Below are 24900 nucleotides of genomic sequence, written 5' to 3'. Positions count from 1 at the left end.
TGATGGATGAGTTGGCAAAGATGGAGATGATGTGGAGATGAGGTGAGTTTTAATGTGGTAATTAAATAATTATGAAATTATTTATTAATGAAACTATAGGATAGTGAATAGTGCACAAATATGATAGAGAGTGATAATTAAAAATTAAATCTTTAATTATTGGCTTCAAAGAAAGAGGGATAATGAATTAGTTAATTAAATGTTTCAACTCAATTAATTAATTGAAGAATATTAAATAATAACAAATTAAATAAATTAATCTTTTCAAATTAATTATTTAATAGGAGAATAATTATTAAATAAATATAAAATATTTATTTAATTGCTCATAGCCAATTTTATGTATACACTTCCATCTTCAGCTTCCACATCTCATAATTTGTTCCATTAAATTTCTCCACATCTATTTTCCTTGACAAACTTGCCATCTAAAAATTCCTGCAACAAGATGAAAAAGTGTCTTCGGCAAAAGCTCCCACTCAAATCTGGATTAGTTCAAAAAAATCCAACAACTCACAACTCAAACCAAAGGTGATCAAGCTCTGATACCACTTGTAAGTAAGTTATGTAGCGAAACAACTTCCTACACTAACCTTGAGAGGAGGGTAATGCAAAAACATTTATAGATCATCACAACAGTTATAGAAAACAAAAATAGATATAATAACATTCAAACCATAACACAGTGATTTACGTGGGGAAATCCCTTTCGGGAGAAAAACCCCACACTCTAAAAGCCACCCAATATATTATTCAACAGTCAAAATAGATTCCAATATACTTGTAGAGAAATCTCTTCACAGGAGTACCACTAATCAGAGATTCAGGGGTAACTCAATAGCCATAAGACTCTTACACACAACCTCTATCTCACACACCTCATATATAGGGCATACAATAAAAGAAACTATCAAACAATATTACAAAACCATGGGCTGAAACCACCCAATAATGTGTAGCCAACCTTATCTCTATTCTAAATGCCCTATGATGTGTCCCTCCCTTTTTATAGCTCTTTTATGTGTCCAATGTAATTTATATTTCTATTTCCGAAGGCCATAACTTGAGAACCATGTGGCCTATTGATGAAGCATTTGAAGCACCGAAAATTTTGTGAAGTGCTCTATTGCCTCATAAACTGCTACATCATTTATGCCCACTTTTCAGGGAATTTTGGGGCCTCTAAATTCTTCAAAATCAAATTTAAACATTCCATTGGACCCCTCCCTTCAAAACGGAAAATTTAATATCTTCAAAAGTAGTTGTGATCTTGTGATGTAACTTTACCATAATGCTTATCTAGCCAACCAGAAGCTTTGGGGATAATTTTGCACCATTTCATGCTCAAATGAAAACTTACTATAAATAGTAACCTCATATAAATTCAAGGTTGAGACACCATTTTCCCAACAATCTTTTGCTCAATAGGCTTTCTTATTCCCTGTTCATGTTTTCCTAATCCTTTACTTTTATAACCCATTCTTTTCATGATTTTAAAACCAACATTATTTTCATTATCTCTAATCAAGATTTGTAGATTTATTAACATCATCACCACAACTAACTTTAGAAAAATTACACTCACCAAATGACAAAAACAAATCTCCTATGCCACATGAAGCATCACAAACTGATTGCTTTGATTTCAAACATTCGTTGCCTTTTGCAAGTGATTTTTCTTTCAACTTTATATTTTCTTCTTCTATAAATTATTTTCTTCTTCTAATCTCTTCAAATTTCCTTCTAAATCTTCTTTCTTTTTCTTAACCTCATTAAAAAATTTACTCCTTCTTTGAACTCTTCATTTTCATCTTTAGTTGTGTACAATTCTTTCCAAAGTTTACAATTTCATCTAAAAGTTTACAGTTTTCTTATTGCCTCTCTTTTTTGATTGCGGCCATCTCTAATTTAAATTTATTTACTTCCATTAATTCCTTTTTTTTTTAAATCTATCTCAAAAGTTAAATACTCACTTTTTTTTTCACCTTCTTAGCTAGGGGATAGGGGCCAAAACATGCTCACCCTAACTTCATGCTTCCCAAAATCATATATGGACATTTCAAAATTTTCTTAGTTTTATGAAGCAACTTACTTGTCAAGTCCCCAACTTAAAAACAAAATTTCAAGTCCACATGGTCAAATATGATGCCACATCAACATGCATTTTTCGTAAGGTATAAAAAAATGGTCCCAAATTATCACAAGACCCATAGGTGTGTACTAAGTCATGTTTATTTGTGTGTTGATGTGGCATCACATCATTGTTTATATTTTCAAATTTTAGAGGTACTTTTTTGGGGATAAGCATTGACATGACATTTTTAGAGCACCACTATTGATTTAAAAGTGTCCATGTACTATAACATGTATTGGTACCCCTATGACCCATTGGTCCCTCTCCTCTATCTTTCCAATTATTTTACTTTAGCTTACTTCAGTAGCTTCATGTTCCTCCAATCTTCCACCTATATTGTCTAATATTTAAACACTAGTTTATCTTGTCATTTCAAACAGCTAGAGTGACTTATGCATTCTGCATTTGTTTCTCCTACTAGTTATCTCTACACATATTCCTTTGATATTGTTTGGTTGGCTAACCTTCAATGATCCTCTCTAGCAATGTCCTCATTCAAATTAGTGCCTTCATGCATTTTCCTCTTTCACAATAGGGATCTTAAAATTTTCTTTAATCAATGGCCAATAGTAATCTATTTTTGTCTTCAATCACAGCAATCTTCTTTGACTAATTTATTTTGAACTCTTTCAAATAAACTCCCAAGGAACATCATAAACCTTGTACTTATTCATTCCTCCCATTTCGTAAACCAGATCTACTAATTTTGATAGATTTCACTCGCATTGCTTTAATAACAATTTTTAGTAGGGTCTTTAAAAATTCTAGAACCTCCTTTGGTGACTCACTTTGCCAAACCTAGCTTTGGTACCACTTCTTGGTGGTGAATGAGCTGAATCAATATTACATAAAAATACATACGCATGAATAGATCTATTTATGCAACTAAGTTGTTGCACAGATAAACTTTATTTTTATTAATTTCAATGAAATATTTTATTTTCATCTTGTTTCAAAGTGGTCTTTGGAAGGATGAAGAAGTTTATGGGTTTATTTTTCACCGATTAACGACCTTCTACACTCATTTATTTCTTTGATATTTCTAGATGGCATATTTAATGTTGGCAGGTGGTAGATTTAATGTTGGAAAGTGTTAGAAATAATGTGATAATTTCTATAAAATTATAATGAGAGGTTTTTATTAAGGATAAAATAGGTTTTGAGGGGACCTGAAACCCCATACAACAAGTTTTGAAGGAACCTAAAACCCTCAAACTTTTCATGAATCTGGAACCAACAAAGGAATGTTGCAGAAAGATACAACAAAGACAAATAACAACCCAACCACAACTTAACATAACAAATTAAGCATTACAGAATCGGTTGCGAAAGAAGAAGGCTAAAGCCACCCCAAAAGATTTTAGACAAACATGATCATAGGGAACAAGGCTCTCTCAGCCATAATCTTGGGTTTTATCTTGGCTCGCACAACCTTATCCATGATAATGATCCTCGTTTTAAGCAGCAAGAAATACCATATATCCACCTTCATATAGGAGATAAAGTTAAGAAGATAACAAAAATGCCATTACTAGCTCCCTTGTAGCAAAACGACATGGCTTCATCAGCCCCCCAACAACACTTCCAGGCAACTCTAATAGCATCCAGCTCCACCTCAATAGGAGAAAGGTCACCTCCAACCACATGCATACCCCCTCCTTAGAAGATATGACCACCTCTATAGGAAAGACTAGAGAAACCCTAACATGTAGAAAATGGAGTACAACAACCAAAGCCATGGAACCAAGAAGGAGAGGGACAGAGTAACCCTTATTAAAAAGAGACACAAGAGTCGAAAGATATAAACATAGAAGACTGGACCCCATCATTAAGATATAAAAGGGTTTTGAAAAGGATCACTTAACCTTCCTCTGATACAAGATAACAAAGGTTTTCAGTAGGATTGCATAACCTTTAATTTCAACACCATTGGGGTTTTAAGAGGCTCCCCAATCCAATAGAACTAGGTTTTAGCATGGCTCCCACAACCATAACAAAATAAAACCAAAAAAACCTCCAACCATAAACAAGATAAACAAAAACAAGGGGAATCCACAGATTCTACAACATCACCCACATATGCATGGAAGAAGAACTCCACCTTCAAAGGAGCCACTAAAGCAGGACCAAAGAACCATCCACTAAGCACAACTTCATGCATCCACTCAAAAAAATCCCAAGCAAAACACATCTCCACCTCTATAGGAGATGGAGTCACCTCTATAGAAAAAGATGTAGAAAACCCATAAGTAGGAAAACAGAGAGTATACCAAGGATAGCCAACAGAAAAAGGTCCTACAATAGCAGGAAAAGTGGGGAACCAAAGCCCTCCTAGCCCTCTAATGAATAGATCACACAAGACATCAAGAGGCCCAAGAAAGAAGTAGAAGAGAGCGGCAGGGGAAAAAAGCCAAGACCCAGAATTGGGGGTCTCTTCAGCCATACCACTCCAAACGCCAATCCCCAGATCCGCACCGACACAACAGCCCACCCAAAGACTCACGCCAAACGCCAGATGAATCTCCGAAGGGTTTGGCCCTAAACTCTCCAAAACCAAGGACGACAATAAACTGCAAGCAAATGTGGCCACGGCCTGCAGGCATCAACAAAATGTCTCGCTTGCCGACTTTGGGTGTCTGTCCCCACATCTTCCCAACTCGAGCCAATGAGTAGTGTTGCCCGCTCTAGCCAAGCAACCGAAAGTCAGAGCTGGAAGAGGGAAAGAAGGAGGGCGGCAAAGACACGAACCATCCAGATCTCCATCTTCTTCCTCACCTGCAGCTTCTGCTGCAACCCTAGCAGCCCTTGCTCCTCGTGCGCCCTTTGCCTTTCAAACTCTATTAGAAGTAACTATTAACGTTATCGTCTGCATAGTTATTTAAACTGCGATGAGAGGCTTTCGTCGCTGCCCTTAATGATTTTGAGATAGTTGTGAAGAAAGGGATTTTATTATTAGTAGTCATGACAGGAATTTTAAAAAATCTCTGTTTCTAACATTATTGTTAGATGTATTCGATGTGCTCATATCATTCAAAGCATTATATATCCCTCTTCTTTCACAAGTAGATCTTCATGTTTCTTACTATCATTCAAAACACAACTTTTAATATCATGTTTAGTAGACCAATGAAAAATCTTCCAGTTCACCAGATATTTAAATTCTTGCATTGATATGAATTATTTTGAAAATATTTGAAACGTATAAGAGCATTTAAACGCTAAGAAGTCTCATTGCATTTGTTGTTTAGCAAGCTTTCGAAAAATAGTTACGCGCCCTAGTAGTTGAACTCAAACTTTCTTTAAAGTAGAAGATTGAATTTTTTACAACGTTTTGTATAATTGAACTGTATCACATGCTAAACAGTACAAGAAAACTCCACTGGAACATGTAATGCCATGTGAGAGCTTCCAATATTGGAGCTTGTGTTTGAATAGAAATAGAAGGTCTTTAAACAAGCGGTCCACCCTTGACGTATTCAGTGAAAGCCAATGCGAGGAGGCCGAGCATAGCAAAGCGTCCATTCCACATTTCTGCTGTGGATGAAAATGTTGGCTGCGACGTGCTCTCCCTCGATATTCCATTGAACAGGGGTACCAGTGTCCCCACCGTCATTAATCCTGCAGTTTACACAAACCACTACAGTCCTCCACTATTCACCTGCGACAACAAATCTCTTCCGCTGGCCACCTCCACTGGAATGGCCGCCCTTCCATTGATTATCTCTGGCGCAGGCCCTGACAACGCAAACAGCTCGCCAAATTTCGTTCTCACCTCGATTCCATATTATAAATAAACTATAAATTGGGCATCCAAAGCGTTTCTTACCTTTGTAGAGCCTTCAGTAGAGGACTGTTTCCTTTGGATCCTGATCCACGTGCCAAAATAAAACGCATTAGCCAAAGCTACATAAGAATAAAGAGCAAAATAGCTAAACGAACAGCTTTGCCATGCACTTGACTTGGAGGCTACTGTTGGGCAATCTACTTGTATGACCCACACTATTCCTTTTGACTGCCCCGCAGTTAAGCTCTGCGGGTTCTTTCATCATCATTGAAGCCACGGCCGCCATTGATGAGTGCTGAGAAAAGATGAATTCTGTGCGAGCACTTTCCTTTCGACTTGCTTAAGAATTATGGAAACTTAGTATATCTCCTTGAGGACTCGTGTTGGCTTTATAGCTTGGGAAAGATCGAATTTGGTGGTGTAAAATGGGCCGAGTGAGCGAAGCCAATGACGTGAGTTTACAGTAGTTTGCAAACTATTGTCGGGGAAGTTTGATTAAGATACCTTGTGTTATTGTAACCGTCCAATCACTTTTTAGCTTTTTTATTTATTTATTTTTGTTTCTATATGGGTTTTCTTTCAAATAATAAAGGTAGTGGTTAGTAGAGTCGCATACTCAAAAATAAAAAAAAATAAAAAATTGAACTAGTATCATACTTCGGTGTACAATAGGTATGTCAAAGGTGTATCAAAGATCAATTAGGAAAATTTTAGTCTATTTTTTGTATACATTGGTGTAATACATAAGGTCAATTGGTGGGTCATTTAGAAAATCATGATGTTTGTACAAAAAAGTCCTGAATGGAGAAGTGATAGCTTCAACTATGCTATTCATCAACTTACGCGAATCCAAACAAAATTGAACAAAACCTATAAATCAAGAAGATAATCAAGATCCATTACCAATAGACTCATTTTATGTTTGCAATAGTGTGTGTGTGTGTGTGTGTGTGTGTGTGTGTGTGTGTGTGAGAGAGAGAGAGAGAGAGAGAGAGTGGGGGGGGTCAAGGGGTGACAAGAGGGGAATGTGAGGGAAGCAAGAGATAAGGGAAGGAGATAGAGATAGAGAGGAAGATAGAGATGGAGATGGAGAAGGAGAGAGATATGGAGAGGATGGAGAGGAGAGGGGATAGATATAGATGAAAAGGTATTTTATTGAGAGAGATAGAAAGACAACGATAGTGGTGGAAAGTGATATATAAAGACATTGGTTGAGAGATGGAGAGATGACGTCTAGAGAGATGGAGAGGTAACAAAATAGACTGATAGAGATAGAGGTATAATTAAATAAACATGGAGAGATAGAGACAGATTAAAATAGATATGGATATAGATGTCTAGGAAGAGAAAGAGGGAGAGTAAGGGAGACATGTCGACAAATAGTGGGAAAGAGAGGAAGATAGAGTGAGAGAATAAAAGGGAGACAAATACATAGAGAGATATAAAGAGAGAGAAGGAGTGGTAAAGATAGATAGAGAGATAGAGAAGGATAGATAGAGAGATATTTATGAAGAAGGAGAGGAAGATAGAAATATAGATGGCGAGATAAAGTGAGAGGGAGATAGAGATATAAGGAGATATAAAGGGGGAGATTGAAAGAGTGATATGGCAATAGACAAATAAGGATAAGTATAGAGAGAGAGAGAGAGAGAGAGAGAGTTTCATCAAAATCAAAATTTCTATTTTAATATATATATTATTTTGTCAATTATTCAATTTCATCCTTAATTAATCAATCTAAGTTCCTATTAATTTAAAATTACTCAACTTGAAAGGAAAGGTATGCATTCTTACATATATTAATAGTAATGTAAAATCCTATATTATTCACAAGTATGACAAAGTTCCATTGGAATACTAATACAGCAAGGTGAGAGATGTGCAAAGCTTGGACCATTTTTATCATCAATTTGGATATCTAATGTCATACTAATTATTTTACTAGATGTTGACATGGTCCACTGTAATTAGGATGAGAGACATATTACACCTAGTGAATGAATTGAGGAACCTCTATTGATAAAAACTCCATGTAATTTGAGTTGCCACTTATCCTATTAGTACTTTTCATAGGCAATACTATTGCATTCAATGAAGTTGCTTTATTCAATTAGTTTGAACCAATCAAAACTGATTGTTATTTTTTCTTGAAAAAAAAACTTGGTTTTTGTAAAGTTAAAATTTATATTTTAAAATTTAAGATATTGCAAAAATTATTTTTCTACACTATGATTGGTTTAAAAAATTTGGTGTTATAGGAGCAAATTTTTAGAGATGATAGATTTTTTAGGTGTTTTTGGATTTCTTTGTATTTTAAAAACTAAAATGTCTATTTTAAATAGTTTTTTTTCATTTTCATCATCTACAATATTGTAAATATAATTATTTTTCTAAATAAACATATAAATTTTAAGGATTATTTTTCATCTCAAAATATAGATAATAAAACCAGTTATAAGAATTTCATTTAGTTTAAATGAAATTAAATAAAAATTAAATACAAATATTTGTATTAAAAAATAAACCTAATTATTAAATGTATTCTTAATAATTATATTTTATATATTTTTTGAAATCATTCTATTTTTTAATACATTTTCAAAATCATAAATTTTTTAATCATTTTTATATATACAAAATAATTTATTAAGTTTTAGTCATAAATTTAAATATTTTTCATTAAATTATTTAATAAATGTAGATTTTCACTTTTATAATTATTAATAGTTACTTTATTAAAACTAATTATAATAATATTACATATATAAGAATAATAATATAATATTATACTACAAATCAGTAATTATATTTGAGATTAATTTAATTATTATAATTATAATTATTTTTTAATCATTTTAATATATACAAAATAATTTAATAACTTTTAGTAATAAATTTAAATATTATTCATTAAGTTATTTAAGAAATGTCTATTTCCACTTTTATAATTATTAATAGTTATTTTATTAAAACTAATTATAATTAATATTGCATATATAAAAAGTAATACAATATTATACTACAAATTAGTAATTATATTTGAGATTAATTTAATTATTATAATTATAATTATATAAATTTTTAAATTAAATTAGGATTATGCTTTTAAGAAAAATATATATTCTCACTATAAAATCTGTATTGTATTATAATTATTATGTTGAAGAATTCCCTATATGAATTGAACCACCTACTTATTGAAATCAATGATTTAAAATTGGGGAGAAGAATGAAGACTATAGAATTAATCACTTAAATTTAAATTAGTTTTAAAAAAGAGAGTTTTAAATAAAAAATAAAAAATATACATTTTAATATTATTTATTAGGAGTTAATTTTTCATTAAGTTTAAAATTTATTATAATTATTTATATTTTTTATAATAATTAAAATTATTTTAATTAATTTAATCTATAATTATTTATCTTATTAAAATTTTTATTATGATAGAATAATTATATTTTGAATGAAATTTTATATTTCTTACTTTTTCTTTTAATATTATCTTCTTTTATTAGATATTCTACTATTTATTTATTTATTTTAATTCTTCCACTTCTTTTAAGGGTTAATTTTTAATTAAGTTAAAATTGTATTCTAATTATTTATGTTTTTTAATGGAATTAGAAATAAATAATTAAAAGATATTAGAATTTATACATTTTATCTTCTTAAAATTTTATTTATTATAGAATAATTATATTTGAATATTGTTCTAATTTATATAATAAAATAAATTTCAACTTAACACGTAAATTGGATGTTTAGAGTGAGAGAGAAAGAAAGAGTAACTTACTTTTGATTACTCAGTTCATGCCAATAATTTAAGGATATCATATGGCCTTGGGGAGTTATGATGATGGTAGCATGTCATTTGATTATTATCTCCATCTCCATCTCTCTCATTTATCTATATCTCCTTACCTCTCCCTATATCTCTCTCTTTTCCCCTTTTATCCTTCTCAGTCTATCTATCTATCTAGGTCTCCCACTCTCTATCCATCCCTCTCTCTGTCCTTTTCACTCACTCTTTATATCTCTCTAATTCTATATCACTCTCTCCCTCTCCCCCCTCTCTATTTTTTTTTATATATTTCTTCCTCTTTATATGTATCTCTATATATCTTTTACCCACACACATTTTGTCGTACTCCCTCCTTAACTTTATTTCTATATCTCTATCTCTATCACTCACACAAACACACACTCCAACCTATTTCTTCCTCCCTATCTCTATTCTATCTCAAGTTATCTCTATATATTATACACTTCTCTTCCTTCATCTCTCTCACTCTTTCCATATCCCTCTCTACCTCTTCATATATCACTTCCTATATCTTTATATTTCTATCTCTCTATCTCCCACTCTATAATTCTAACCATCTTTCTATATCTATTTCTTCCTCTCTCCCTTTTTATCTCCTTCCATCTCTCCCTCTTCCTCCCCCCCTCTATAGTTTATAAGTTATATTTATGCTCTAGATCCTTTCTATCCCTATATATCTTTATATCCTTATATATTATTTCTCTCCCTCTTTCTATCTTATCTCTCCTTATCTCTACATTACTCCCTCCTTTTATATTTCTCTACTCCTGCTATCTAATATATATACACACACTCAATTTTTCTCCCTCTCTCTATCTCTCTATCTCTATCTTTCCCCTCTTTATCTCTCTCCCTATTACTTGTCTTTGTCAGCTCTTTCCTCTCACTCTTTCCCCCCTCTCTCTCATTTGCTCCATATCTCTTGCACAATATATATTTTTTCTATATTTCTCTTCATCTCTTTTCCACTCGTTTATCTATCTCTTTCTATACATATATCTCTATCTCTCTCTCTATCCTTCTCTATCTATCTATATCAATTTCCCCCACTCTCTCTCTTTGATGCATCCCTCTCTTTATATTTCTCCCAATCTCTCCCTCCCTCATTCCCTCCATATCCCCCTATTTATCTCTTTATCTCTACCTCCCTCCCTTTTTCTTCCTGTATATCTCTATATCTCTCTCTTTCTCTTCTAGTATATATCTATGTTCCATATTTCTCTCACTCTCTCTCCAACTCTTTAAATTACTATCTCCCCCTCTCCATTGCTATTTTTAATAATCAAAAGTTACTCTTAAAACTATTGGCATGAAATGAGTAATCTAAAGTTAGTTACTCTTTCTTTCTCTCTTCCTCTAAACATTAAATTTAGGTGTTAAGTTGAAATTTATTTTATTATATAAATTAGAATAAAATTCAAATATAATAGTTCTATAATAAAAAAATTTAAATAAGACAAAATGTATAAATCCTAATATCTTTTAATTATTATTTGTAATTCCATTAAAAAACACAAATAATTAGAATACAATGTTAACTTAATTAAAAATCAACCCTTAAAAGAAGTGGAAGAATTAGAATAAATTAATTAATAATATAATATCTAATTAAAAAGATAATAATAAAATAAAATAGTAAGAAAATAAAGATTTTAATTCAAAATATAATTATTCTATCATAATTAAAATTTTAATATGACAAATAATTATAGATTAAATTATAATAATTTTTAATTATTATAAAAAGATATAAATGATTAAAATACATTCTAAACTTAATGAAAAATTAACTCTTAATAAATAATATATATCTCTATATATCTTTTACTCGCACATTTTGTCTTACTCCCTCCTTATCTTTATATTTATATCTCTCTCACTCACACAAACACACACTCCAGCCTATTTCTCCCTCCCTATCTCTATTCTATCTCACCATCTCTAGATATTATACACTCCTCTTCATCTCTCTCACTCTCTCCATATTCATCTCTACCTATCCATATATCACTTCCTATATCTTTATTTTTCTATCTCTCTATATCCCCATCTCTAATTCTAACCATTTTTCTATCTTTATTTCTTCCTCTCCCCCATTTTCACTCCCATCTCTACCTCTTGCTCACTCCCTCTATATTTTATAGGTTATATTTACTCTCTAGATCCCTTCTATCCCTATATCTATCTCTTTATATACTTATGTATCGCTTCACTCCCTCTTTCTATCTTATCTCTCCCTATCTCCCCATCACTCCCTCTTTTTATATTTCTCTACTTCTGCTCCCTAACGTGTAAACACACACTCCATATTTCTCCCTCTCTCTCTATATATGTCTATCTCTTTCTTTCTCCCTCTTTATCTCTCCCCCTCTCTCTAAATTCTAAACCTTTCTCTCTCTATTACTTGTCTTTGTCAGCTCCTTTCTCTCACTCTTGCCCCCCTCTCTCTCATTTGCTCCATATCTCTTGTACAATACATATTTTTCTATATTTCTCTCTATCTCTTTTCAACTCATGTATCTATAACTTTCTATACATATATCTCTTTGTCTTTATCCCTCTTTATCTATCTATATTTTCCTCTATCTATATTAATTTTCCCCCACTCTCTCTCTCTCTGGGACATCCCTCTCTTTATCTTACCCTCCTCTCTATTTCTACCCATCTATCCCTCTCACATTCCCTCCCTATCCCCCTATTTATCTCTTTATCTCTACCTCTCTCCCTTTTTCTTCCTGTATATCTCTATATCTCTCTCTTTCTCTTCCAATATATATATATATATCCCTTATTTCTCTCACCCCCTCTCTATCTCTATTTGTCCATTTATTTATCTCTCCCCCACTTCCCCTCTCTATATATATATCTCTTTAGTTCTATCTCACTCTATATATATATCATCTCTCCCTCTTCCTTTATATCTCTCTCTATCTCTTTCTCTTTGTCTCTCCCTCTCTATCTCCTCTCTTTCTATCTTTATATCCCCCTCTCCCTTGCTCTATCTTTTTTTCCCTCCTTTTTCCTCTATCTTCATCTCTACCTCTATCTTCATCTCTCCCCCTAATCTATAGACATGCCTTCTTCTATCCATCCATCTCTCTCTCATTCTCCCTTTTTGGAGCTCTATATCCATATCTCTTTTCTTCTTTATATTTATCTCTCCCTATCACTTATTTATTCTATCTCTCTATCTCTATCTCTCTATACCACTATCTCTCATTTTGTCTCTATATCACTTCATATCTCCATCTTTATCTTTCTATACCTTTATCTCTCTCCAAATATTTATTTTTCTCTTTCATATCTATATATTTATCTCCCCTCTCTCTTTGTCTCTCTCATATATCTCTACTTCTCTCCATCTTCATCTCCCCATTCTCCATCTCTATCTTCAACTCCAACTATATCTTTATCTTCTTCGTTATCTCTGTGTCTATCTCTTTACCAATCTCTCCCTCACTCTTACCCCTCTATATATCCCTCTTTCTATCTCTATCTCAATCTCACTCTTGTGCTCACCCTATTGCAAATAAAATATGACCCAATTTCTAATAAAGCTTTATTATCTTCTCAATTCAAAGGTTTCATTTTAATTATGCTTGAAAGTGGATGCATAGTTTATTTTAAGCTATAACCTCTTAATTAAGTCCTTTGTTGTACAAACAACATCATGGCCACAAATTAACCTCATGAACTACACAAATTTATCCAAAAATAGACCATTATTTTCCCAATTGGCCTTCCACACCTCTTTAGCATACCCATTGCATAGCAAAGTGAAATTACTAGTTTATATTATTTTATTAAAATAAAAGTTGTAGTTAATATTACATAAATATAATTATTCTAAAATAATTTTAAAATAACAATGAAAAAAATTATAATAATTAAAAATTCAAATAGTTTTATATCAATTAAAAATTATAATAATTTAAAATTATAACAATGTTTTTATTACAATACTATGATGGCAAGTACTAACCACTACGTGACACTTGTTTTTATATATAAATAATTTTATTCATTTTTTACTTTAAATTAAATTCTTACTTTTTAAATTGTAAGTATTTTAGCAATATTTAAAAAAATATTTTATATTATTTTATCAATATTTAAAATTATGTTATTTAAAAAAAATATAATAATGATATGGATACAGTTCACAATATGAGTAGCAAATCAAATTCTTGACAAATAATTTTTTAAGATAATTCAAATAAACAAAAATTGAACTTCTAATATGTTTAAAATCCAATTAGAAGTAATTGGTATGATTTTAAATTATAATATATTGGGATTAGCTACAGAGACGGTTATCAGAGGTAATGCAAAAATGAAAATAAATTCTACGAAAAAATACAGCCATTGAACCATGAATTTGGAAGAGAAGAGACGGTGAGTGTGAAATTTTGTATCGAAACCCTTGCAGAAAAATGTGTGCATTTAACTCTGGAATCACAATCATGTTTATCTAAATAGAGATGGTTATCAAAAATAATGTGCCCAGTAAAATGAGTTCAACACTAGAATCAGTCATGATCATTAAAAAGAAATGGATGTACCCTTTATCTATTGATTTGAGTTGATGTTTTAGGGTTCGTGTTGCTGAAATTTTCATTTGCATTTTGAGAGAAGAAGGTCAAGGGCTCATGATAGTAGAACAGAGCTTTTCATTCCTTTTGTCCAATTTCTTATTCAAAAAAGAATCCAAGCACGAACAGGGAGGAATAGAAGGAGCGATATAGAAGAGGTGATAATGAAGGAGCGGGAAGTGTTGAGCAGAGGCGGTGATAGCGAAGAAGTGGGAGGAGAGGTTGTGATGTGGACAAATGGGAGAAGTAGAGGAGAGGAATAATTTTTTCTTTTTTCCAGAGAGCAGCTCGGCTGGGACTATGAATTTTCGGGATTGCGAAGCTGTGTAAGGCTTTTGCAGAAGTGAAAAGCCTACGATGAGAAACATGGACACCTTAGTGATGATGTGGAGGAGATAATCTCCTCCATGCAGTTTGCCTTCTTATCCCCATGCTTTCATTAATCTGCATTTACTTTGATTTAATTCTTATCTCCATGCTTTCATTAAGCTGCATTTACTTTGATTTAATTTTGTCTTATATTCAAATGTACTCGATCTGCATCTCAACCTAACCCTTAATCGCACCTCCTTGGTCACTCGTGCGACCCATCTATGGCCTCTGATGGAACCAGAGTCAAATGGTGGCGCCTTTAATTCCCCTAGCCCTGCCGATCAGGTCCATTCCAATCGAAAAAAAACCTTTGCCAAGACCGTTGCTCCATCTACTCATGGAGTCCACCCTAGTGCGAGATTTTTTAAGACTCCTGGAGGTGAATGACCTAGTGAGGAAGGTAAGAGCCCTACCATGCCCTTGAATTATTTCTATATTTCACCAAACAATGAGATGTTGAAAGAAATTGTTTCCGAAAAATCTAGGTTAAGTGATACTGCCTTTTCTTTGCTTGTGTTAATATTGAGAAATTCCCACCTAGGAAATTCCTAGATGATTGGTTTCATAATCTCTGGAATTTGAAATTAGGGCTTAAGATTTCATTCGGTAGGTAAGTCCAGAAAGGTCTTTAAATTATCATTTTTAATAATCATGAATCCTAGGTTGAAATCCTTAAACGACAATACTAGGCTGTCGAGAACACCTCCTTTCGTGCCCTAGCCTAGTCTTCAGAGGCCGTCAATGAGGAAGTTCTTATGTTATCAAGCCCTAGATGGGTCATTCTGAACACTGTCCCTCCCTTCCTTTGGTGTTTTCTTCCCCAGGTATTGGGAATATTTGGGAGAATAATTCAGGTTGATGAAACAACGCGTTTTGTCCCTAACCTTGATGCAAGAATACTTATCTCCATCAAACCTGGGGTTGACATCCCTCCACTTCTAAACCTTAACATCAGTGAGGAAATGTTTGTTTGCCCTGTTGAAATACTTGGAGGACTAAATGCCTAATTTTTGTGCAAAAAGGAAGGGCATCTTTGGAAGAATTGCCCAATCATTAACCGCAGGAAGCAAGAAAATAACACTAACCTAGCAGGAGCATCTGAAAAACCCTAGCACCAATAAGGAGTCAATCCCAAACCCAAGCAACCCTCATTCCGCTGGAAACAATACTAACCCTAAATATAATCCCACCTTAAGCTCGACTCCTGGCCTCATCCCTATTGAACTAAATCCAATGAATGTTGACTCCACTACCGAACCCCTCAACCGTGCTTTCGTTCCCACCAAAATTTCTAAGGGTTTTCCTTCTGACTATTTTCAAACAGTCACATCAAGAAAGAAAAGATGAAAGAATTCCCATCAACTCACCTTGAATCAAATCCGAGCTAGTGATCAAATTGCCAATCAGTTGACAACCACTAGCAAATACCCCATCATGACAAATGATGACATAATAAATGCTTCACAAACTCCGACCACCTCCTTGGTTAAAAATATGGTTAAAAATTTAGAGAAGTCTTATTATGGTGCTACTGATGCTAGAATGAGTGATAATCCTACGAAAATAATGCTCAGGTGTGGGACCCCCAAACGATCTGATTTCTCATTATTTGCAGAAGTTACCCCTGATGTTAACACCTCCAACCCTGTGATAGCATCTATGCTAAATGAAATGGAGGAAAACCATATTATTGAAGTTATCTATGCTAATAATGGTCTAGAAGACATTAAGTCTAGCTCAATGCTCCTTGGCTTTCTAGGCTCCCAAGTGCCTGGGTCAAACATTGTAGAAACTGCAGATGGTAAAAATGAGCTAACTGAGCTTAGTTAGGAAGATGATGACCTCATGAAAGGTTCCACCATGGCTAAAAAGAAAGGAAGACCTTTTGGCTCCAAGAATAAGAAAAAGTCTGGAGATCTTAATGGTCTCCCAAACAGTCTCTCTTAATCCCCTTTTCTCATGAAATACATCTCATGGAATATTAGAGGCTTGGAGTCACCTGATAGGAAGTTTTTTATTAAAAGGTTTCTGAATTGTTATAAACATCTAGACTTTTTGATGCTTCAAGAGCTTAAATCCATTGAGTTCTCCGTTGACACTGCGCTTGATTTTATTTGGAGAGATGCAATCAAAACATGCACCAATCATCCTAACGGAAAGGGTGGAGTTGGTCTCCTCATTAACCCTAAGTGGGAAAATCACATTAGGGATAGGGGCGTCTCCCCATGTAACAGAGTGGCCTGGGCCTCCCTGGATATTAGAGGATCCTATTTTGGGGTATGTTCTATATATGCACCTAATGATCATAGGGAAAGAGTGTCCCTCTGGAATTGGCTGGCAGCCCTTCCAAGTATCCCTTGGGTCATGGCTGGAGACTTTAACATGATTGAAAACCAAGATGACAAGTCTGGGGGTATCCGTTTCGAATGGAAGTGCCAAGAGAAACCTCATTGGGATAGGTTTAAACAACACATGTAGCTATTTGACCCCCTTGAGGGTAGCAAATCTGAATCCTCTACCCTATGGTACACTTGGTGCAACTTTCAGCAAGGCCCTAACCGAATCTACTCTAGATTAGATATGTTCTATGTTAATAAAGATTTCTTCTCCTTCTCCCCTAACCACTTGGGGAACTCGGTGGTTGTTTTGCCAGTTACCTTATCCGACCATTTCCCTATCATTGTTGTCATCAATACTAGGAACTCTATCCCTAACAACAATCCTTTCAATAAGAAGTTTATCCTAAATACCTCCCTGTTAAACAACAAGGATGCCCTAACTTCCATTAAAATGGTTAGACTCTTTAACATGCACTCTCAACATCCCCAATCCCACACCCTCAGATGGAACAAAAATGTCTCCTCTTGGCAGAAAATATTCCAAACTATTGGGTAGAAGAAAGCAAAGGATCTCAGGTTTGTGGAAAAAACTCTCACTAATCGGCTCCACTCCTTGGAGCATGAAATACAACTACATCCTTTCTCCTCTATCTTGGTGGAATAGGTCTCTCAAGCTAGAGACATTCTTAGGAAACATCAACAAGTCAAAATTAGGGGTGCCTTCATCAGAGCCCACAATCATTGGCTCAAATTTGGAGACAAAAGCTCTAAAGTCTTCTTCAACCTCCTTAAACAAAAAGAAAATAGAGAAAAAATTGATAGAATCATAGTTGAGGATAAGGAACTCCTGAACATCAATGAGATCAAAGATGCTTTTGAAATGTTTAATAAGACCCTCTTCACCTCAGAGGATAGTGAAGCCTCAAAAGATGCTAGAAATAGGTGCAGTAACATTATCCCAATAAGAATCTCTGAGAATGAAGCTCTCCCTCTCAAGACCAAAATCTCTATGACAGAAATTGCTGATGCCATCAAAGCCCTCAAGGATGATAAGGCCCCAGGTCCTGATGGACTTCCTGTTGAGTTTTACAAAACCAATATTGAGTGGGTCACCAAAGACTTATATGACATATACATCGATGCATTTGATAATGGCACCCTTGGGGAGTCCATCAATAGGGGCATTCTTAAACTTATTCCAAAAGATGGGGACAAAGCCCTCATAAAAAATTGGAGGCCAATTACCCTCCTTAACATCTCCTATAAAATCCTAGCCAAAGCCCTAGCATCTCGCCTTGAGAAAATCCTTCCCAAGTTCATCTGCTCTACCCAAACAAGATTCATTAAAGGTAGGTATATCTTGGAGAACCTTGTCACTAGCTAGGAATCTATGGAATGGGCCATGACCTCAAATCAAGATATTTCCATGTTCCCTGTGGACTTTGAGAAATCCTATGACAGGGTGGAATGGGACTTCATCCTCATGATGCTCAGAGCCTTTTGTTTCCCTAGTGAGTTCTGTAAATATGTTCAAATTCTCCTCAAAGATGCCTCTGCCCTGGTTGAAGTTAATGGGTCACTCTCCCAGCCTATTCCTCTTTCTAGATCCATTAGACAGGGTTGCCCCCTTGCCCCTGCTCTATTTGTCATTGCCTCGGATGCCCTCTTTTACCTCCTAAGAGATGATACCCTATTCCCTAAATTTCATGGCATTAAGATGCTGGATGACTCTGAATTGCTCAACATACAATTTTCTGATGACACCGTGCTCTTCCTGGAGCTCTCTAGGCATAACATTGACTCCCTCAATCAAAAACTTGCAACCTTTGGCAGAGCCTCTGGTGCTCATATCTCCAATTCCAAATCTATTCTGCTTGGGTGGAAAGAGGAACCCTCGGACTGGCTTTAGTGGTTTGGATACTCATCGGGAGGACCTAATAAAATAGTCAGATACCTTGGTATCCCTTTTTCTATCTCTCCCTCTCTCAAAGACATGTGGATTTGGGTCAAAGAAAAGATTGACAAAAAACTTAACAAATGGGACAATAGGGTTCTATCCTTGGCTAGTAGGATCCAAGTCTGCCAGAAAATCCTCTCCTCCTATAGTTTATACTACTCCTCTGTGTGGATGTTCAGCAACTACCAAATTTATGAGATCCAAAAATCTATCAGGCACTTCCTATGGTCTGATGGTAAGGGTAAAAGAAAGGCCCACGCGGTCAAATGGATTTGGTGCCACATAGATAAGAAACTTGGTGGGCTGGGACTTAAGGATCTCAGAATGCAAGGAATTTCTTTGGCTGCCAAATGGATATTTCATGCCTTGGAAGGACAAGAACCTTGGAAGATTCTTGTTAGAAATAACGTACAAAATGGTGTCCCCAAGTCTGCCAAATCTTGGAAAGCCCTCCCCTTTAGTGATCTCGTAGCAGGAGGATTCTTTGTGTCTATTCAAGGAACTTGGGTGTTTAAGTCCATCTAGAAAGCCTAGGAGCATGTGCGTAAACTTATTGCCAACTCTAATATTGATTGTAATAAAACCTTGCATGGGGAAAGGTTAATATGGTCGAACCTCTACCATAACTCTAAACCCCTTTCTTTACCCCAAGGATGCTCTGCTAGGTGTTGGTATAATAAGGGCATTAAATATCTCATGGACATCTTGGAACATGATAATCTCATCAGTTGGGAGGATCTTAGCAATAAGTTTGGCCTCCCTACCTCGCATAAGAGAACCCACAATATGATTAAAAATGTTTGTGCTTGTCTAGATCTTCCTAGGAACACTGATGTAGACACTCATAGATACCTCTCATTCCGATGGAAGGATGGCTCCCTCCTCTCCAAGGTCAAAGCCAAATCTATTTACAAACTGCTCACTCATGATACCACGGTGATAGATCATGTTAACTCCCTCTGGCATGTTGACCTTAATACCTCTGCCTGGCAGAAAACGTGTGAGAAACTATGGAAGTCCCCCATCACCCCTAAAATCAAATGCTTCAAGTGGCAACTAATTTTGGATAGACTGCCTATTAGGAATAACTTTGCTACCTTTGACCTATGCTCTATATGTAGGAAGCTTGAGACTATGCGACACATCTTTTTTGATTGCATTTTTGCCAGAGAGGTCTGGTTGATGTTTGGAATCTCCATTACTGAACATGTTTGTACTCTTAATATTATTATTGGATTCATTCATGGCCTCAAGGAGGATGCTAACCTGTTCTAGAAAATTCTTTCTTCTTTCATACTTTGGTTTATTTGGAAACTTAGAAATGAGAAAAAATTCCAAGGTACTAATAGGACTCTTACTGGATTTTTTAAGAAACTCACACGTTATAAAATTGTTGTGTAGGTATTCTTTTTGATGAATGTTGAGAGGGAGAAGCTGTTGCATTTCCTCGGGGATGGTCGAGCAACCATGTTCATATATTAGATGAAGGATGGCTTTGAATGGGCTAGACGTGTGGAGAACCAGACTGCATTCGATGAGGATCTAAAGAAGCTGATCAAGGAACTCAAGGACAACAAAGGGCCCTACTTTGGTAAGTTTGAGATGTTTACCCAGGTCCTAGAGCGAAAGAAGGTGGTGTCGATGGAAGGCCCACAAGGATGGACAACATGGCTAGAAAACCAGGATGAGAGTCTACAATAGGTGTTTAGTAGCTCTTTAGTTGATGTTTATGGATCATTGTATATACTCTCTCTCGTAACTTTTTTGTTGGTAGGAGGATGTCTATGTTCAGCTGGATAATCTCTCTAGTTGATGGCTGAGGCTTTGCCTCCCATGCTCATTTTTGTATAAACTCTCCTTAATCTGGTCTCTCGATATTTAATATAAAAAAAATTAGAAGTAATTAATTAAACAAAATCGATTGCAATAATATTAATTTATGAAACTACAATAATAATAAAATTGATAAAAAACCAAAAAATCTAATAATAAAATAGTATGTCATTCACAACTTTAAAAAAGCTACTTTGAACAAAGATTAAAAATACAAATTGACATCTACATTTTACATTTAAATAATTTTAGTCATCTATTTATTTAAATTATTATTTTTTATTTTTCAAGTATAAATATTTTAGCAATATAAAAAAACTATGCTATATTAAAAAATACATAACAATGATATAAATAAATCTTACAATCTAAGTAGAAAATCAAAATTTTAACAAACAATTTTAACATAATTCAAATAAACAAAAAATGATCTTCCAATTTGTTAGTTCTTGCCATAGGCATAGAACTATTGGCAAGGGATATTCTTTAACTACTTATTAATAAAAAGCAAATTAACAAATAAAAATTGAGAATTTTTTCTACAAAAAAATCTATTTATCTTTATTAAAGTATAGATGCAATTTTTTTCATTAAGAATATTAATAAAATTAATTATCTTAAAAATTTAATTGGTCCTTAAACTTTAGGCGATGTTGGAGAACTTTCTATTTTGAATCTTTTTTAAAGATTGCATAATCATTTTATGCTTTCTTCCCTGTTGGCTAATTTTTTTCCACTTAATTTTAAAACTTAAATACCTATATTTTTAAAAAATATTTCATAGTAAATTATTTTTCATATCTTTTTAGACATAATTTTTTATTAGGTAAATATGATTTTTAGATATCATTAATATTTTGAATAATTTAATTTTTAAACTGTTGTGTAGAAAATGATTTTTTGGATTATTTAGTGTGTAAAAAAGATTTAACTGATATATTGTTGCATTATACATAAAAAAAAATTATTTAGAGCTATCTTGTCTATTAGTTTTTATTTCTTATTAATTAGTGTGATATCTTTTTTATTAATTTTTTGTCATTATTAATTAGTGTCACTGGTAGACACAAAAAGGTTTTGGTATAAATGTATTTTAAAATAGTTCAAGTTACATATCCTAATATGTTTTAAATGTTAAAAACTTACAAATGTTGGATTTAATTTGAATTTTATTAGTATGAATAATTCAAAAGTACCTTTATTTAAGTATTAAGTAAATTAGTTATATCACAATGGTAAACAAATGTGACCTAGGTCAAACAATATTGAATGGTCAATAAATTTAAATAAATACTTATTAAATTTCAATATAGCTGGAAGAATATGATAAAAAAATTGAAACTGGCATGCAAGTGAACTTTGTGTAAAAGTGTAAAAGTAAATTGTCTTGTGGAAATGAAAAGTAAACAAAATCTAAACCATTAAGCATAGCTAAACCTTCAAATTTTTGGCAAATATCAACTCCACTGACTTCTTCTTTTCTTTCTTTCCATAAAGAAACAAACAAACCTACAACTAACCTTAATAATCTTATATTGTTGCCTATACATATCTCTGTAATTATTTGAATTGCAGCCTTGTTTAAAATCTAATTAGTAGTAATTAATTATGTAATAGCATATTACAATAGTATTACTTAATAAAAAGTACAATAATAATAAAATAGATATGAGATCTTTCCCTAAAAAAAAAATCTATTGACAACTTCAAAAAAGCTACTCAAACAAAAATTAAAATTACAAGATAATAATGTACTTTCTACATAATTGAGAAATTTGGTATGTATATTTTTTTGTCATTTTATTATATTTATTAGAGATGTAAGTACTAATTTATAGTATTTAATATCAACTTAGAAATTTATTATTAAAATGATCCAATGGCTCTATACATTGCATTCGTCTTGCAAGTCTCTCCTTAAACTTGGATCGTCGAACATAGAAGTTAGTGGATTGAGATCATATAGAGAATGTCTTTGGCATAATAAATGTTGAGTTCCATCAACAATAATCATCAATAAATAATTTAATAATTTACTTATATATAAAAGATTGTAAATTGATAACTTAAGACTTTAATTTATCATCTTGATTATAAATTCAATCAATTGTTAAAGCTTTTTCTTCTTTAGGTATAATTTTTTCTTAACAACATTTATAAAATCAATTTTACATGTGGATATTTTAATACTTTAATGATGAAAATAGAACACACATGCTCTCTTCCTTTATTTTTGGGATTATTTTTTATTAGTATTATAAATGTTATGATTAGTTTATAAATGGTACACGTATGTGTATATATTGATTCTTTCTATCATTGTTACATTTATTCTTATTCTTTATTAATAAAACTATTTTTCATTATTGTAGGTTACATTCCTAAGTTGGGCTTGACCTAGATCATTTCCATAATTGTGGATCCCTTCAGTTTAGAATTCAAAATTGAAATTTATCTATCCTTCACTTCACTATCTATTGTGAGTTAAATTAGTACATAATTGTATTAATTTTTGTGCTTGATTTTTATATTCAAGTATATTTATTCACTCATTTTAAAATTATCCAGGACAACTTAAGGCTTATTGCGCACATATGGGTTTTAATTTTTAAAATCTATTCATATGTTGCATCAAAGCACACCTCCTAATTATGAAAAAAATCACTCACATAAACCTTGAAGTAAAATATCCAAACTCAAATCATTTAAAGACTGTGGAATAATTCAAATTATTAAACTTCAAATATTGACCAACCAAAACCAAAAAATGAAGCAATATCACTTACCCTCTATGTAACAATTCAAGCCACAAATTGTCACATTTTGAATGAAGAAATCAAATGTACAAACCAATTTTTTTAATGAAATAATTAAAATTAAATTTATTTAGTCATTAACAAACCAAAACTATTTAAGGTTCTCTTGTAAAGGGTTTCGGGGTCCCTTCAAAACCTATTTTTCCCGTAGTAAAAAACAAACCAAAACTATTGAAAACATATCAAACAATCAAAAACCTCAACTTTATAAAGTCCAAACAAAAAAATTAAAAACAAAAATCACAAAAGTTCTAAAATGTGCAATTAATTTATTTTCACTTTGACATAACCCATAAAGTATATTTAAAATCTTCTTTATAAATCTACAATTTATCTGCATCGTAGGTTATTTTGAGATTTATTTGTATATAATATATATAATTTCATAAGATTAATTAGATATTGAATGCATACTATGAATCAATCCATCTTCCCACATTCAATCATTGTAATGAGATTGATAGCTAATAAATAGATGTTGGAAGAACTTATATCAAAAGGAGGTGTAAATTGCTGCATCAACTATGTTTTATGGAAAATTTAATGGGTGTTGAACTTGGCATGTCCTAAGCTAAGAAAATATTTTCTATGGCAATGGTTATTCTTTCTATTTATCCATTGATGTCAAAATGATTTCATAATCAATTTGACTTGGAATTTGCCTCTCGCTTGTGTTTTTTAGATATTGAGGCATAAACCTAGCTATAGTAACTAATATTTAGTAAGTGAATTTTGGTGATGGGAGGATATCAAGTTGAATCCCAATATTAATTATCATCAAAAACTTAGAATTTAATGTTGATGCAAAATCTAACAAGCTTGAGTAGCGGGACTCTTCACAACCTACTTTGCCTCCTCCAAATTAACATAATTATACTAACAAGTGGTGTGGGTTTCATAAAATCAAAATAGGTGACTAGTTTAGTTCACATCATTAGTCAATGGTCATTTGGGCATTATAGAACATGACCTTGAATGAACTATAGGTACATGTCTAGATACAAGTATCCATAAAGACTAAAATCAATCTCCAAGAACTAAAGAACCTTCAACTATCCATCTCAAGCTTTAAATATAGGTTGATGATAATTTTTGAAAAGAAAGTGAAGCCTAAACCAGTTTAACACCTAAAGAAAAGAGCACAAATTATAATTGTGCATTGGAGTTTTTTTTATTGGTAGGCTCATATTTCAAGTTATTTCAAAACTAAATAAGAACTCAAATTCCCATATCTCTCAAGAGATTAC

Source organism: Cryptomeria japonica, chromosome 8 (genome assembly GCF_030272615.1).
Source record: "Cryptomeria japonica chromosome 8, Sugi_1.0, whole genome shotgun sequence".
NCBI lineage: Eukaryota > Viridiplantae > Streptophyta > Pinopsida > Cupressales > Cupressaceae > Cryptomeria > Cryptomeria japonica.
The sequence above is the reverse complement of the archived record's forward strand: the minus strand, read 5'-3'. Positions refer to the sequence as shown.